We start from the raw sequence: 16,748 nt of genomic DNA on the forward strand, positions 1-16,748 counted from the left end.
CACAATGGCAAAAAAAAATCAAATATTGCTGAAAAAGAAATCTAAGAGGCTAAAAAGCAGAGTAGTAAGTAGAGTAATTGCAAGTCATACATACTATCTATCTTTATGTTGTCTATCACCATGTGGCAAAAAGATAGGCGTTCTTGTGATATTTTGGAAATTCTTTTTTGAGGGAATTTTAAATGCATGGTTCTTCAATGTTAGCTTGATTTTTAACAATAATGAGGAAAGGGTTGTTGAATAACTTTGGAATTTCTCTAATCCTGGTTTCAGCCCCTTAAGAATCAGATATGGATATAGTCAGTAATCGCCTCTAGCTACAGAACTCAGACCTGGCTACTAGATTATTTAATCCCCTTCAATATACAGTTATTTCAAAATCAAACAAAAGAAAATGACTTACCTTCAAGAAAAGGGCTCCAAAAATGAAAGTGTTCATGCATAAGCTACCTCATCTTGGGCCTTTAGCTAATATATTCACTAGATGTCAAAAAGTAGACATAACTTAAAATTGTACGTGTAATAAAAAGAAACAAAAGCATGAAAAATCATTCATGCATTCATTCATTCAACGAATAGTTCTTAAGCATTTCTATGTGTCAGTATTACACTCAGTGATGAATAAAACACAAAATAATATACTATAGATTTCAAGATCCTAAAGAACTAACAGTGAGGATGAGAGGATGAGGAGTAGGGCAAATAAATATACAAATAAACATTAAAAAGGCAAAAAGAAGGCATATACCACCTTGGTGGTTTTCAAGTGGCAAGAAATAGGTTTTATTTAATAACTTTATGATTAATAATTTCTGACAAAGTGTTCTGCCTTAAGATGAAATGATTAAACAGATAAGTAAACTAGTACCAAGTTGGAAATTTTCTACAAATAAAGTAGGTATATTCTGTTAAACACTATTATGTCTATGTACTAGAATTACAAAAGATGAATATTTAAACAGATACCTACAATTTTAAGTATGGGCAGGTATGCACAAGTACTTATACAACACCAAAGAGGAAATTTTACTGAATGGAAAGTAATTATCCAAGTGAATGCATATGTTGGTTAGGGTGGCAGGGGTGAGAGCATTAAGTTGACAGCATGAGCTAAGCTTCAAAAGCAATAAACAGTACGCTATGTCCCGGGAATCTATGCCAGTCCAAAAAACACAAAATTCTCCAGTAACCCTGGCAAGTAATTTTCACCAGTTATCCAGGAGGAGTTAAAATTTTATTCTAAAACTTCTTTTAGTCCCACATAGCTGTTAAGAGTTTATTGTTTATGTTGAAATTTATCATAGTGAAGAACTATACATAAATTTCATGCAACTCTGAGGGGTTCAATCATTTTCAACAACTCTTTTGTTATTCCCATAAAGTCTTGAATTACAAAACAATTCCAAAATTGTAGATCACTATTCATATTGGGTCAACAACTCTCTTTGAATCTTAGAGGAGACAAACCAGGTAAATATCACCCATGGAGAATACTTCTTTGGCAAGGGTTTTTTTTGTTGTTGTTGTTTTGTTTTAATTTCTGAATGTGTTGCAAGTTATCCAGAATTTCTGCAAGTACTTTCCTTATCTTACTAGAAAGTATTGTGATTATACTCAAGTGCTGTACTTTTCTAAGGCAAAAACTGCCAGTTTGACCCAAAATGTATTTCCTTAGCTACTTGATTATTTCTCTGGCACGATTTATTTTATCACGGCCTTTCAACTTTTAGGCCACACTTGGCAATGCTGTGATGGGGACTGACTTTCTGTGGCCTTGCATTTGACCCAACCCAGAGAATAATTTCATGCTGTGAAATAGAAGACATCAGTGGAACATATAAATGCAATCTGATTTAAATCCCCCAAACACAGTGTTTGTGTATAAAAATTGCCCTGATTGTTAATCTATTTATTTTTGTCACCACTCAAAAACATTATTTCTAAGCAATTTAGTGAAAAAATGGTTGAACATACTTTTTATTACTCATGAGCTTTCTAGTAATTCATTTGTCTGCTATTAAAAGATTTCATTGTTAGTTTAAAACATTTCACCTGTGTGTGCATGATAAGTCACTTCAGTCGTGTCTGACCCTTTGTGATCTCATGGACTGTAGCCCAGCAGGCTCCTCTGTCCACGGGATTCTCCAAGCAAGAATACTGGAGTGGGTTGTCACGCCCTCTTCCAGGGGATCTTCCCAGCCCAGGGATCAAACCTGCACCTCTTAAGTCTCCTGCATTGGTAGGCAGGTTCTTTACCACTAGTGCCACCTGGGAAGCCTTTTGGATGTAGACAGCAAATATACAGCATTTCAAATATATTTTCATTAAAAACAGTGTTGTAATTTACAGATGGCTTCTCCACATCTTTTTTTTTTAAAGGGTCTATGTGTACTTTAATAGCTTATAGCTACCAGTATAGTTTATGGAATAAAAAATTTAAAAAAACAGTGCTGAGTTTCTTTTTAAGATTCACAATATTAACCTTTAAAATTGAAGATGCCATATGAATATTACTGATCTTTTTACTAATCTATGATGCTTAAGTTCATAGGAAACAAACACATTTTCCCTTTGACCCTCAAGAAATTTGGAACAGAAATTTTATGAAATTTATAGAAGTTCAATTTATGAAAGCTTTGGATCTAAACAGGAGAGAATCAAAGTAATAATAATAAAGATAATGTATTTTAAATGAGATTTTTTTTCTTCTTGGGATGTAATACTAAAACAAGCAACAAAATGCTACAACAAACGATAGTAATGTTTGATAAAGTATTACTCTTAGATTTAATTTTGCATTATAACCTCGTTACTATAAGTGGATGATAATCATTTATATAAGAAGTAATATTTAATTTCTTTTTTCATTTGAGTTTTTTTAACAGAAGAATTATAGATTTACTAGAAATCAGGGCAAAAAAATGATAACAAAATAAGAATGCTTTCTATTATATTTAAAAGCAAATTATTTTACTATGTATATGAGAGATTATACAGACCAAATATATCTTGGAACTAATTACAGCTTTAACACATAAAAAAGGTGAAAGTAGCCTGAGATTTGTCCCTTGGTATCAGTTGTATAAGGGGTTTCTGATATCTCTTCCAGAAAATTAGAGATACCAAGGGAACATTTCATGCAAAGATGGGCACAACAAAGGACAGAAATAGTATGGACCTAACACAAGCAGAAGAGATTAAGAAGAGGTACCAACAATACACAGAAGAACTATACAAAAAGATCTTCATGATCCAGATAACCACAATGGTGTGATCACTCACCTAGAGCCAGATATCCTTGAATTTGAAGTCAAGTTGGCCTTAGGAAGCACCACTATGAATAAAGCTAGTGGAGGTGATGGAATTTTGTTTGAGTTATTTCAAGTTTTAAAAGATGATGCTGTGAAAGTGCCATACTCAGTATGCCAGCAAATTTGGAAAACTCAGCAGTGGCCACAGTACTGGAAATGTTACTTTTCATTCCAATGCCATAAAAAAGCAATGCCAAAGAATGTTCAAACTACTGCACGATTGAACTCACCTCACACGCTAGTAAAGTAATGCTCAAAATTCTCCAAGCCAGGCTTCAACAGTACATGAACCGTGAACTTCCAGGTGTTCAAGTTGGATTTACAAAAGGAAGAGGAACGAGAGATCAAATTGCTAACATCCATTGGATCATCAGAAAAGCAAGAGAGTTCCAGAAAAACATCTACTTCTGCTTTATTGACTATGCCAAAGCTTTTGATTGTGTAGATCACAACAAACTGTGGAAAATTCTTCTAGAGATGGGAATACTAGACCACCTGACCTGCTTCCTGAGAAATCTGTGTGCAGGTTAAGAAGCAACAGTTAGAACCAGACATGGAACAACAAACTGGTTCCAAATAGGGAAAGGAGTACATCAAAGCTGTGTATTGCCAGCCTGCTTATTTAACTTATATGCAGGGTACATCATGAGAAACGCTGGGCTGGAAGAAGCACAAGCTGGAATCAAGATTTCTGGGAGAAATATCAATAACCTCAGAAATACAGATGACACCACCCTAATGGCAGAAAGCAAAGAAGCACTAAAGAGCCTCTTGATGAAAATGAAATAAGCGAGTGAAAAAGCTGACTTAAAACTCAATGTTCAGAAGACTAAGATCATGGCATCTGGACCCATCACTTCATGGCAAATAGCTGGAGAAACAATGGAAACAGTGAGAGCCTTTATTTTTTGGGGGGGGGCTCCAAAATCAGACGGTAAAGCATCTGCCTACAGTGCAGGAGACCCAGCTTCAATCCCTGGGTCAGGAAGATCTCCTGAAGAAGGAAATGGCAACCCACTCCAGTATCCTTGCCTGGAAAATCTGATGGATGGAGAAGCCTGGTAGGCTACAGTCCATGGGGTCACAAGGAGTCGGACACGACTGAGCGACTTCACTTTCAAAATCACTGCAGATGGTGACAGCAGCCACCAAATTAAAGGATGCTTGCTCTTTGGAAGAAAAGATATGACCAACCTAGAGAGCACATTAAAAGCAGAGACATTACTTTTCCAACAAAGGTCTGTCTAGTCAAGGCTATGGTTTATCCAGTATCATGTATGGATGTGATAGTTGGACCATAAAGAAAGCTGAACACAGAAGAATTGATGCTTCTGAACTGTGGTGTTGAAGAAGACTCTTGAGAGTCCCTTGAACTGCAAGGTTATTCAACCAGTCAATCCTGAAGGAAATCAGTCCTGAATATTCATTGGAAGGCCTGATGCTAAAGCTGAAACTCCAACACTCTGGCCACCTGATGGGAAGAACCAACTCACTGGAAAAGACCCTGATGCTGAGAAAGATTGAAGGCGAGAGGAGAAGGGGATGACATAGGATGAGGTGGTTGTATGGCATCAACGACTCTATGGACTTGAGTTTGAGTAAACTCTGGGAGTTGGTAATGAACAGGGAAGCCTGGCATGCAGCCATCATGAAGTCGCAAAGAGTCAGACATGAATGGATAACTGAACTGACTGACTGACTCTATATAGAAGTTGAATAAGCAGGGTGACAATATACAACCTTGATGTATTCCTTCCCCAATTTGGAACCAATCCATGTCGTTCTAACTGATGCTTCTTGACCTGCATACAGGTTTCTCAAGACGCAGGTATGGTGGTCTGGTATTCCCATCTCTTGAAGAATTTTCCACAGTTTGTTGTGATCCACACAGTCAAAGGCTTTGGCATAGTCAATAAAGCAATGGCACCCCACTCCAGTACTCTTGCCTGGAAAATCCCATGGACGAAGGAGCCTGGTAGCCTGCAGTCCATTTGGTCGCTAAGAGTTGGGCACGACTGAGTGACTTCACTTTCACTTTTCACTTTCATGCATTGGAGAAGGAAATGGCAACCCACTCCAGTGTTCTTGCCTGGAGAATCCCAGGGATGGCGGAGCCTAGTGGGCTGCCGTCTATGGGGTCGCACAGAGTAGGACATGACTGAAGCGACTTAGCAGCAGATGAAGGTCTTTTTTGAATAGTTTTTCTGTGTATTGTTGCCACCTTTTCTAGAACTCTCTTGCTTTTCAATGATCCAACAGATGTTGGCAATTTGATGTCTGGTTCCTCTGCCTTTTCTAAATCCAGTTTGAACATCTGGAAGTTCATGGTTCATGTACTGTTGAAGCCTGGCTTGGAGGATTTTGAGCATTACTTTGCTAGCATGTGAGATGAGTGCAATTGTGAGCATTCTTTGACACTGCCTTTCTTTGGGATTGGAATGAAAACTGACCTTTTCAAATCTTGTGGCCACTGCTGAGTTTTCCAAATGCTGGCATATTGAGAGCAGCACTTTCACAGCATCATCTTTTAGAATTTGAAATAGCTCAGCTGGAATTCTATCACCTCCACTAGCTTTGTTCATAGTGATGCTTCCTAAAGCCAACTTGACTTCGAGTTCCAGGATGTCTGGCTCTAGGTGAGTGATCACACCATTGTGGTTATCTGGGTCATGAAGGTCTTTTTTGTATAGTTCTTCTGTGTATTGTTGCCATCTCTTCTTAATTTCATCTGCTTGTGTTAGGTCCATACCATTTCTGTCCTTTATTGTGCCCATCTTTGCATGAAATGTTCCCTTGGTATCTCTAATTTTCTTGAAGAGATCTCTTATCTTTCCCATTCTATTTTTCCTCCACTTCTTTATTAACAAATGGAATGAGAGGAAACTTTGGGGAAGTATAGATATGCCTATGGCCTTGACAGTGACAATGGTTTCACAAGCTTATATTTATCTACAGTCTCATTGAGTTACATACATTAAATATGTGCAGTTCTCAACATGTCAATCATACCTCAATAGGATAAAAAATAAACTAGGCGATACAAATTCAGTCTCATCTCATTTTATTGTGTTTCACTGTATTGTGCTTTGTAGATACTGCATTTTCTTTTTCTTAATTATATTATTTATTTTAATTGGAGGCTAATTACTTTACAATATTGTGGTGGTCTTTGCCATACATTGAAATGAATCAGCCATGGGTGTGCATGTGTTCCCCATCCTGAACACCCCTCCTACCTCCCTCTCCATCCCATCCTTCAGGGTCATCCCAGTGAACCAGCCTTGAGCACCCTGTCTCCTGCATCGAACCTGGACTGGTGATCTGTTTCACATATGATAATGTACATGTTTCAATGCTATTCTCTCAGATCATCCCATCCTTGCCTTCTCCCACAGAGTCCAAAAGACTGTTTATACATCTGTGTCTCTTTTGCTGCCTTGCATACAGGGTCATCGTTACCATCTTTCTAAATTCCATATATATGCATTACTATACTGTATTGGTGTTCTTTTTTCTGACTTACTTCACTCTGTATAATAGACTTCAGTTTCATCCACCTCATTAGAACTGATTCAAATGTATTCTTTTTAATGTCTGAGTAATACTCCATTGCATATATGTACCACAGCTTTCTTATCCATTTGTCTGCCAATGGACATCTAGGTTGCTTCCATGTCCTGGCTATTATAAACAGTGCTGCAATGAGTATTGGGGTACATATGTTCTTTCAATTCTGGTTTCCTCGGTGTGGGATTGCTAGGTCATTTGGCAGATCTAAATCCAGGTTTTTAAAGAATCTCCACACTGTTCTCCATAGTAGCTGTACTAGTTTGCATTCCCACCAACAGTGTAAGAGGGTTCCCTTTTTTCCACACCCTCTACAGCATTTATTGTTTGTAGTTTTTTGGATAGCAGCCATTCTGACCAACGTGAGATGGTACCTCATTGTGGTTTGGATTTGCATTTCTCTGATAATGAGTGATGTTGAGCATTTTTTCATGTGTTTGTTAGCCTTCTGTATGTCTTCTTTGGAGAAATGTCTGTTTAGTTCTTTAGCCCATTTTTTGATTGGGTTATTTATTTTTCTGGAATTGAGCTGCATGAGCTGCTTGTATATTTTTGAGGTTAATTCTCTGTCACTTGCTTCATTTGCTATTATTTTCTCCCATTCTGAAGGCTGTCTTTTCACCTTGCTTATATTTTTTTTCATTATGCAAAATCTTTTAATTAGGTCCCATTGTTTATTTTTGTTTTTATTTTCCATTATTCTGGGAGGTGGCTCATAGAGGATCCTGCTGTGATTTATGTCAGAGAGTGTTTTGCCTATTTTTTCCTCTAGGAGTTTTATAGTTCCTGGTCTTACATTTAGATTTTTAATCCATTTTGAGTTTATTTTTGTGTATGGCATTAGAAAGTGTTCTGCTGCTGCTGCTGCTAAGCCGCTTCAGTCGTGTCCTACTCTATGCAACCCCATAGACAGCAGCACACCAGGCTCCCCCATCCTTGGGATTCTCCAAGCAAGAGTACTGGAGTGGGGTGCCATTGCCTTCTCCTAGAAAGTGTTCTAATTTCATTCTTTTACAAGTGGTTGACCAGTTTTCCCAGCACCACTTGTGAAAGAGATTGTCTTTTTTCCATTGTATATTCTTGCCTCCTTTGTCAAAGATAAGGTGTCCATAGGTGCATGGATTTATCTCTGGGCTTTCTATTTTGTTCCATTGATCTATATTTCCGTCTTTCTGCCAGTACCATACTGTCTTGATGACTGTGGCTTTGTAGTAGAGCCTGAAGTCAGGTAGGCTGATTTGTCCAGTTCCATTCTTCTTTCTCAAGATTGCTTTGGCTATTTGAGGTTTTTTGTATTTCCATACAAATTGTGAAATTATTTGTTCTAGTTCTCTGAAAAATACCTTTGGTAGCTTGATAGGTTGATTGCTTTGGGTAGTATACTCATTTTCACTGTATTGATTCTTCCAATCCATGAACATGGTATATTTCTCCATCTATTTGTGTCATCTTTGATTTCTTTCATCAGTGTTTTATAGTTTTCTATATATATAGGTGTTTTGTTTCTTTAGATAGATTTATTCCTAAGTATTTTATTCTTTTCATTGCAATGGTGAATGGAATTGTTTCCTTAATTTCTGTTTTCTCATTGTTAGTGTATAGGAATGCAAGGGATTTCTGTGTGTTAATTTTATATTCTGCAACTTTACTATATTCATTGATTAGCTCTAGTAATTTTCTGGTGGAGTCTAGGGTTTCCTATGTAGAGGATCATGTCATCGGGAAACAGTGAGTATTTTACTTCTTTTCCAATCTGGATTCCTTTTATTTATTTTTCTTCTCTGATTGCTGTGGCTAAAACTTCCAAAACTATGTTGAATAGTAGTGGTGAGAGATACTGCATTTCTACAGATTGAGGTTTGTGGCAATCCTGCATCTAGCAAATCTATCAACATCATTTTCCCAATAGCATTTGCTCACATTTTGTTACATTTTGTTAATTCTTACAATACTGCAAGCTTTTTCATTACTATTGCATTTGTTAAGGAGATCTGTGATTAGTGATATATGATGTTACCTTTTATTTGTTTGGGGGCACTGTGAACCTCGCCCATATATGACCACAAACTTAATCAATACATGTTGAGTGTGTTCTGACTGTTCCACTGAACCAGCTGTTCCCCATCTCTCTCCCTATCTTCAGGCATCTCTGTTCTTTGAGACACAATAATATTGAAATTAGGTCAGTTAATAATGCTACAATGTACTCTAAGCATTGAAGTGAAAGAAAGAACTGCAAACCTCTCACTTTAAATCAAAAGCTAGAAATGGTTAAGTTTAGTGAGGAAGGCATGTTGAAAGTTGAAATAAGCCAAAAAGCTAGGCCTCTTGAGCCAGTCAGCCAAGTTAGCCAAGTAAATGCAAAGGAAAAGTTCTTGAAGGAAATTAAAAGTGCTACCTCAGTGAACACATGAATGATAAGAAAGCAAAACAGCCTTATTGCTGATATGGAGAAAGTTTTAGTGGTCTGGTTAAAAGATCAAGCCAACCACAACATTCCTGTAAAACAAAGCCTAATCCAGAATAAGGTCCTACCTCTCTTCCGTTCTGTGGAGGCTGGGAGTGGTGAGGTGGTTGTAGAAGAAAAAGTATAGCTAGCAGAGGCTGGTTCATGAGGCTTAAGGAAAGAAACTGTCTTCATAACATAAAAGTGCAAATGAAGCAGCAAGTGCTGATGTAGAAGCTGCAGCAAATTATCCAGAATATCTAGCACAGATATTTCATGAAGGTGACTACAATAAACAACATATTTTCAATGTAGACAAAACAGTCTTATATTGGAAGAAGATATCATCTAGGCTTTTAACTACAGAAAGGTCAATGAGGCTTCAAAGCCTCAAATGACAAGCTGAGTCTCTGTTAGGGGCCAATGCAATTGGTGACTTTAAACTGAAGTTAAAGCTCATTTACCATTCTGAAAATCCTAGGGCCCTTAAGAATTATGCTAAATCTACTCTGCCTGTGCTCTATAAATAAACAACAAAATGACATACTGAGTGACAGTATATCTGTTTACAAAATATTTTACTAAATATTATAAGCCCAGTGTTGAGATCTACTGCTCAGAAAAAGATTTCTTTCAAAATATGACCGCTTACGGACAATGTATTGGGTTGGCCAAAAAGGTCGTTCGGGTTTCCATAACTTGGAAAACACGAAAAATCCTTTTGGCCAACCCAACACATTGCCACCCAAGAGCTCTGATGGAAATGTACAATGAGTTTAATGTTGCTTTCATGCCTGCTAATACAACATTCATTCTGCCATTCATGGAGCAAGGAGTAATTTTGACTTTCAAGTCTTATTATTTAAGAAATACATTTCATAGGGTTATAGCTGCCATAGAAAGCAGTTCTTCTGATGCATCCAGGCAAGGTAATTGAAAACATTTTGGACAAGACCCACCATTCTAGATTCTATCAAGAACACTCATGATTCACAGAAATAGGTCAAATTTTAAACATTAACAGGAGTTTGAAAAAAGTTGATTCCAGCCCTCATGAATGGCTTTGAGGAGTTCAAGACTTCAGTGGAGGAAGTAACTGGAAATGTGGTGGAAATATCAAAAGAACTAGAATTAGAAATAGAGCCTGAAGATGTGACTGAATTGCTGAAATCTCATGAGAAAACTTTAATGGCTAAGCAGTTGCTTCCCATGGATGAGTAAAGAATGTGCTTTTTTATTTTATTTTATTTTATTTTTTTTGCAATGTACCCATAGGTTTTATTTTTATTTTTTTTATTTTTTTTTAAATTTTAGTTTTTTATTTTTTTAATTTTAAAATCTTTAATTCTTACATGCATTCCCAAACATGAACCCCCCTCCCACCTCCCTCCCCATAACATCTTTCTGGGTCATCCCCATGCACCAGCCCCAAGCATGCTGCATCCTGCGTCAGACATAGATTGGGGAGAATGACATTCTAACATGTATACTATCATGTGAATAGAATGTGCTTTTTTAAATGAAAACTATTCCTGGTGAAGATACTGTGAAGACTATTGAAATGACAACAAAGGATTTAGAATATTACATAAATTTAGTTGATAAAGCTGTGGCAGGGTTTGAGAGAACTGACTTCAATTTCAAAAGAAGTTATACCATGGGTAAAATGCCATCAAACATCACTGCACACTGAGAAATAGTTCATGAAAGGAAGAGTCAATTGATGCTGCAAACTCCAGTGTTGTCTTATTTTAAGAAATTTTCACAGCCATCCCAACATTTAGCAACCACCACTCTGATCAGCCAGCAACCATCAACAGTAAGGCATGACACTCCACCATCAAAAAAGATTAAGACTTCCTGAAGGCTCAGATGATGGTTGGCATTTTTACCAATATTTTTATTAAGGTATGTATATTACTTTTTCCGACATAATGCTATTGCACACTTAATAGCCTACAGTATAACAAAAACATATTAAACATATCTTTTACATGCACTGGGAAACAAAAGAAATTTGTGTGACTCACTTTACTGTGATATTCACTTTATTGCAATGGTCTGGAAACAAATTGCAATATTTCCAAGGTACACCTGTGTATACAAATGACCCTTAAAAAAATCAACAACCCAATATAAAATAGGTAAAAGTCATAAAGAGATATTTGGCCATAAGAATAAATATGAAAAACATGTGAAAAACAGCTTCTTCTCAAGAAAATACAAATATAAGCCATGTCATTGAATGAAGAAAAGCAAGATACAAAAGGACACAAAGTAAGTTATTACTCATTCAAAGTTCCAAAACCAGTAAAAGTAAACATGTATTTTTCAGGAGGTCCTATACATATGGTAAAATTATAAAGAAAAGTAGAGGAGTGAGAAATTCAAAATTTCTGGCAGTTGTTACTTCTGGTTGGGGTAGTGAGGCAAACAGGGTTTGTATTCAGAATAAGGTACAGATAAGCTCTAAATACTGGTACTACTATTTCTTAAGTTGGGAGTGTAATACGTTGGTGTCCACTATATTATGTCTTTAGGACATATATAAAATGTACAAATTCTTTTATTATTATAATATGTTTTATGATAAAGGTATATTTTTAAAATCTGAATTAATTAGAAATAAATTTAATAAAGACTGTGCAGGATCTACACAAGAAAACTATGAAAGTGCAGAGAAAAATAGTTCAATCGCTCCATCGTGTCCAACTCTTTGCGACCCCATGGACTGCAGCACACCAGGCCTCCCTGTCTATCACCAACTCCCAGAGTTTACCCAAACTCATGTTCATTGAGTTGGTGATGCCATCCAACCATCTCAGCCTCTGTCGTCCCCTTCTCCTCCCAACTTCAATCTTTCCCAGCATCAGGGTCTTTTCCAAGAGTCAGTTCTTTGCATCACATGGCCAAAGTATTGGAGTTTCAGCTTCAACATCAGTCCTTCCAATGAATATTCAGGACTGATTTCCTTTAGGATGGACTGGCTGGATCTCCTTGCAGTCCAAGGGACTCTCAAGAGTCTTCTCCAACACCTCAGTTCAAAAGCATCAATTCTTCAGCACTCAGCTTTCTTTATAGTCCAACTCTCACATCCATATATGACCACCGGAAAAACCATAGCCTTGACTAGATGGACCTTTGCTGGCAAAGTAATGTCTCTGCTTTTTAATATGCTGTCTAGGCTGGTCATAACTTTTCTTCCAAGGACCAAGTGTCTTTTAATTTCATGGCTGCAGTCACCATCTGCAGTGATTTTGAAGCCTCAAAAAATAAAGTCTGTCACTGTTTCCCCATCTATTTCCCATGAAGTGATGGGACCAGATGCCATGATCTTAGTTTTCTGAAAGTAAGACATTTTCCTAGATAGAAAGTTTCAATAATAAAAAATATAAATTCTGACCACACAAATATAAGCATTTAATGAAACTCAATACCAAACTTCAAACAATTATTAAGTGCATCTAGAAAAGAAATATGTGAGAAAACCAGGAATTTTCTAAATTTAAGAATAATAATAAAATACACAATGATGCACTTAACCTGTCAAAATATAAAATTTTAACTTTGGTAGTTAAAATAGTATGCTACTGATTTAGGAAGAGACCAAGAAAGAAAATAAATAAATTTAATTAAGTCTAATATCTCTAAGAATTTAGCACATAAAAATGTCAAGCCTGGAGAGAAAACATGAGTTGCTCGATATATAGAGTTGAGAACTGGCCAGCCAAGTGGAAGAGGAAACTGCATGTTTAAAACAGTGCTTGCAGCTACCACACCGCCGCCATCATGGGTCGCATGCACGCTCCCAGGAAGGGCCTGCCCAGTCGGCTCTGCCCTACCGCCGCAGCGTCCCCACCTGGCTGAAGCTCACTTCTGAGGACATGAAAGAGCAAGAAAAAAAAAAACAGTGCTTGCATTGTAATAAACATAATCTAAATAAAATATTTAGATGTAAAATATAAAATAGAAACATACAAGTAGAAGAAATTATAGGAGAAGACTTTTTAAATCTTGAGGTGGTACTAATTTGACACAAAAGCCACAAACGCTTTTTAAAAACACTGATGTTGTGACTACATGAAAATGTGATTATGGATTTAAAAGAGAAACAAGAAACAGAGCAAAAAATCTGTAACATGTAGAAAGAAAAAGACTTTTTCAAAAAAGAAAACAGGAATGATGGCCAGCAATAAATAGGCCAAAAGATGTGACCAGGTAATTTATAAAGAAAAATTTGAAGTGGATAGTAAAACCATACCAACAATAAGCAATAAAATAAAGTAAGAGTTTTCTCTCATATACTAGATTTACCCAAAGAAAGGCAATATCAAAGAATTTTCATGACAAGTAGATGGGGAAACAATGGAAACAGTGAGAGACCTTATTTTCAGAGGCTCCAAAATCACTGCAGATGGTGACTGCAGCCATGAAATTAAAGGACTCTTGCTCCTTGGAAGAAAGCTATGACCAACCTAGACAGCATATTAAAAAGCAGAGACATTACTTTGTCAACAAAAGTCCGTCTAGTCAAAGCTATGGTTTTTCCAGTGGTCATATATGGATGTGAGAGTATAAAGAAAGCTGAGCACTGAAGAATTGGTGCTTCTGAACTGTGGTGTTGGAGAAGATTCTTAGGAGTCCCTTGGAATGCAAGGAGATCCAACCAGTCAAACCTAAAGGAAATCAGTCCTGAACATTCATTGGAAGGACTGATGCTGAAGCTGAAACTCCAATACTTTGGCCACCTGATGCAAACAATTGACTCATTAGAAAAGACCCTGATGCTGGGAAAGTTTGAAGGCAAGAGCAGAAGGGGAAGACAGAGGCTGAAATGGTTGGATGGCATCACTGACACGATAGGCATGAATTTAAGTAGGCTCTGGGAGTTGGTGATGGACAGGGAAACCTGGTGTGCTGCAGTCCACGGGGTCAGAAAGAGTCAGACACAACTAAGTGACTACACTGAACTGAACTGAACTGAACTGCTCTTGGAAGAAAAGCTACGACCACCCTAGACAGCATATTAAAAAGCAGAGACATTACTTTGCTGACACAGGTCCATCTAGTCAAAGCTATGGGCTTCCCTGTTGGCTCAGATGGTAGAGAATCTGCCTGCAGTGCGGGAGACCTGGGTTCAATCCCTGGGTTGGGAAGATCCCCTGGAGAATGGCATGGCAACCCACTCCAGTACTCTTGCTTGGAGAATCCCTGTGCACAGAGGAGCCTGGTGGGCTACAGTCCATGGGTTTGCAAAGAGTCAGACATGACTGAGCAACTAAGCACAGCACAACACAGTCAAAGCTATGGTTTTTTCAATAGTCATGTATGGATGTGAGAGTTGGATCATAAAGAAACATGAGTTTGAGTGAGCTCCAGGAGTTGGTGATGGACAGGGAAGCCTGGTGTGCTGCAGTCTATGGGGTCACAAAGAGCTGGACACGACTGAGTGACTGAACTGAACTGAACTGAAAGTAAGATTTTTCTTTTATTTACCAGATTAGCAAAAACTGAAATGTGTAACAATTTCCAGTTATGACAAGTGTACAGAGAATCGGGCACTCTCAGACACTGTCATTAGGACTATAATTGGTACAAGTATTTAGGCAGTAATTTAGCATTTTCTATTAAACTATAAATGTATTGCTCATGATCCAGTAATTCCACTTTCAGAAATTCATTCTATAAAAAACTCTTGTGCAAGTGCTCAAGAACATGTATAATACACACTGCAGCTCTGTTGTAATAGTGATAAATTACAATGTCCATTAACGGGAAGGAGTAAATAAGTTATGAAACAACTATGAAATGAAATACTGTATTACTATTAAAGAATGAGGGCGAGCATGTACTCTAAAATGCAAGCTCTTATGTCTCCATTCTCTGATCAGAAACTAATGCTCTCCTTAGGGGAAAAAAAGAATGAAGATAGCTAAATGTACTAATATGGAAAGCAGTCCATGAACTATTCAAATTGTACCTACATATATGCACTTTACGCACCAGTGAATGCTATATGCTATATAGATGCATATGTATAAGTCTTTGAGTTGTTCAGAACTGCAACAGCTATCTTGTCTCCATGGAGGGATGACAGAGATAATCTCGGGAAAATCAAATCAAAACCAAATACATTATTGAGCCACTATAGTCTGGAAAAATCTCATCTTCAAACTTCTGGTTATGTGGAATAGTAAACATCCTATTGTTTAAATCCCTTCCATTTGAGTCTTTTGCTACTTAGCCAGAAAATTCTAACCATAACAGCTGTGTTATCAGCACAACTTTAAATCAGTGACATGATAACTAAAAAGAAATTTATGGGATATTTTTATATTATATAGCCACAGAAGCTTTCCAGAGAAAGGAGTTCTAAGGGAAAGAATGGAGAATTAATTTTACTTGAATTCTTTATTGTTTCTTTTCATAGGAATAAGATTAAATCAAGACAAATCCCTGAGATTCAGATATCATGTAACAAAATTCATATTAAAAATATAAATTTTAAAACATGAAGAGTTACTACTTCTAAAATATGAGTAAAATTACTGTATTATTTATTGAAGGATAAAAATTTTAGGAAGCACTTTTCCTTTAAAATTTATTTTGCTTAATACTATACATCAAACTTTATTTATATTAGTGATATTCTGAAGCCTGTATATTCTAGCTTGAGTTCCTCAAAAAAAGCAGAGTCTGACACAAGGGCTTACTTGCAGGTGGTTTATTTTGGGGTTATGGAAAGGCTGAAATATGGAAGGAATAAAAACAAATCAAAGAGTGCCTTAGTGAGCAAGGTAGTGCTGTGGGTAATTGGGGCTCAAATCCACTGGGACCCTTGCCAAGAAACATGTAGAAAGCATCTCAGACTTGCATCCCCAAGGCCTTTTGAGAATTCACTTCCTTCCACTGCAAAGCAAGAATTTGTTCTTTTCATGAACAAATTTGTTCTTTTCTTTTAGAAAATCAGATAGAGCTCTAAAATTTGTATTTATGTATAGACATAAATGATGCTTTGATTGACCAAAAGTAATACAACAATAAGTAATTTCATTAATGTATTTTGAAATACATGCCAAACTCCCAGAATACTATTCCATATAATAATGCACAATGGGAAATTCAGTAGGAAAAAAATAGCCTTCAACTTACTGGGGTTTTTTTCTATTTTATCATAAAGAATCTATACTATCACCAGGCAGTACTGGGAAATAAGTCACAGCTGAGAAGAGCTGATCCTTCAGTTGAGAATGTTTGGGATACTCTGCCACTAAATATCTCAATATGTTTTAGCTATAAATTGATTCAGTCATAATAACTATATGGAATCAAAAGAATAGACAGGAAACAGAAACTGCTATATCTAAAACAAGAGTGATCTGAAAGAGTAGAATAACTTGAAAAAATCTCTATCAAAACTAACA

Source organism: Ovis aries, chromosome X, assembly GCF_016772045.2.
Source record: "Ovis aries strain OAR_USU_Benz2616 breed Rambouillet chromosome X, ARS-UI_Ramb_v3.0, whole genome shotgun sequence".
Lineage (NCBI taxonomy): Eukaryota > Metazoa > Chordata > Mammalia > Artiodactyla > Bovidae > Ovis > Ovis aries.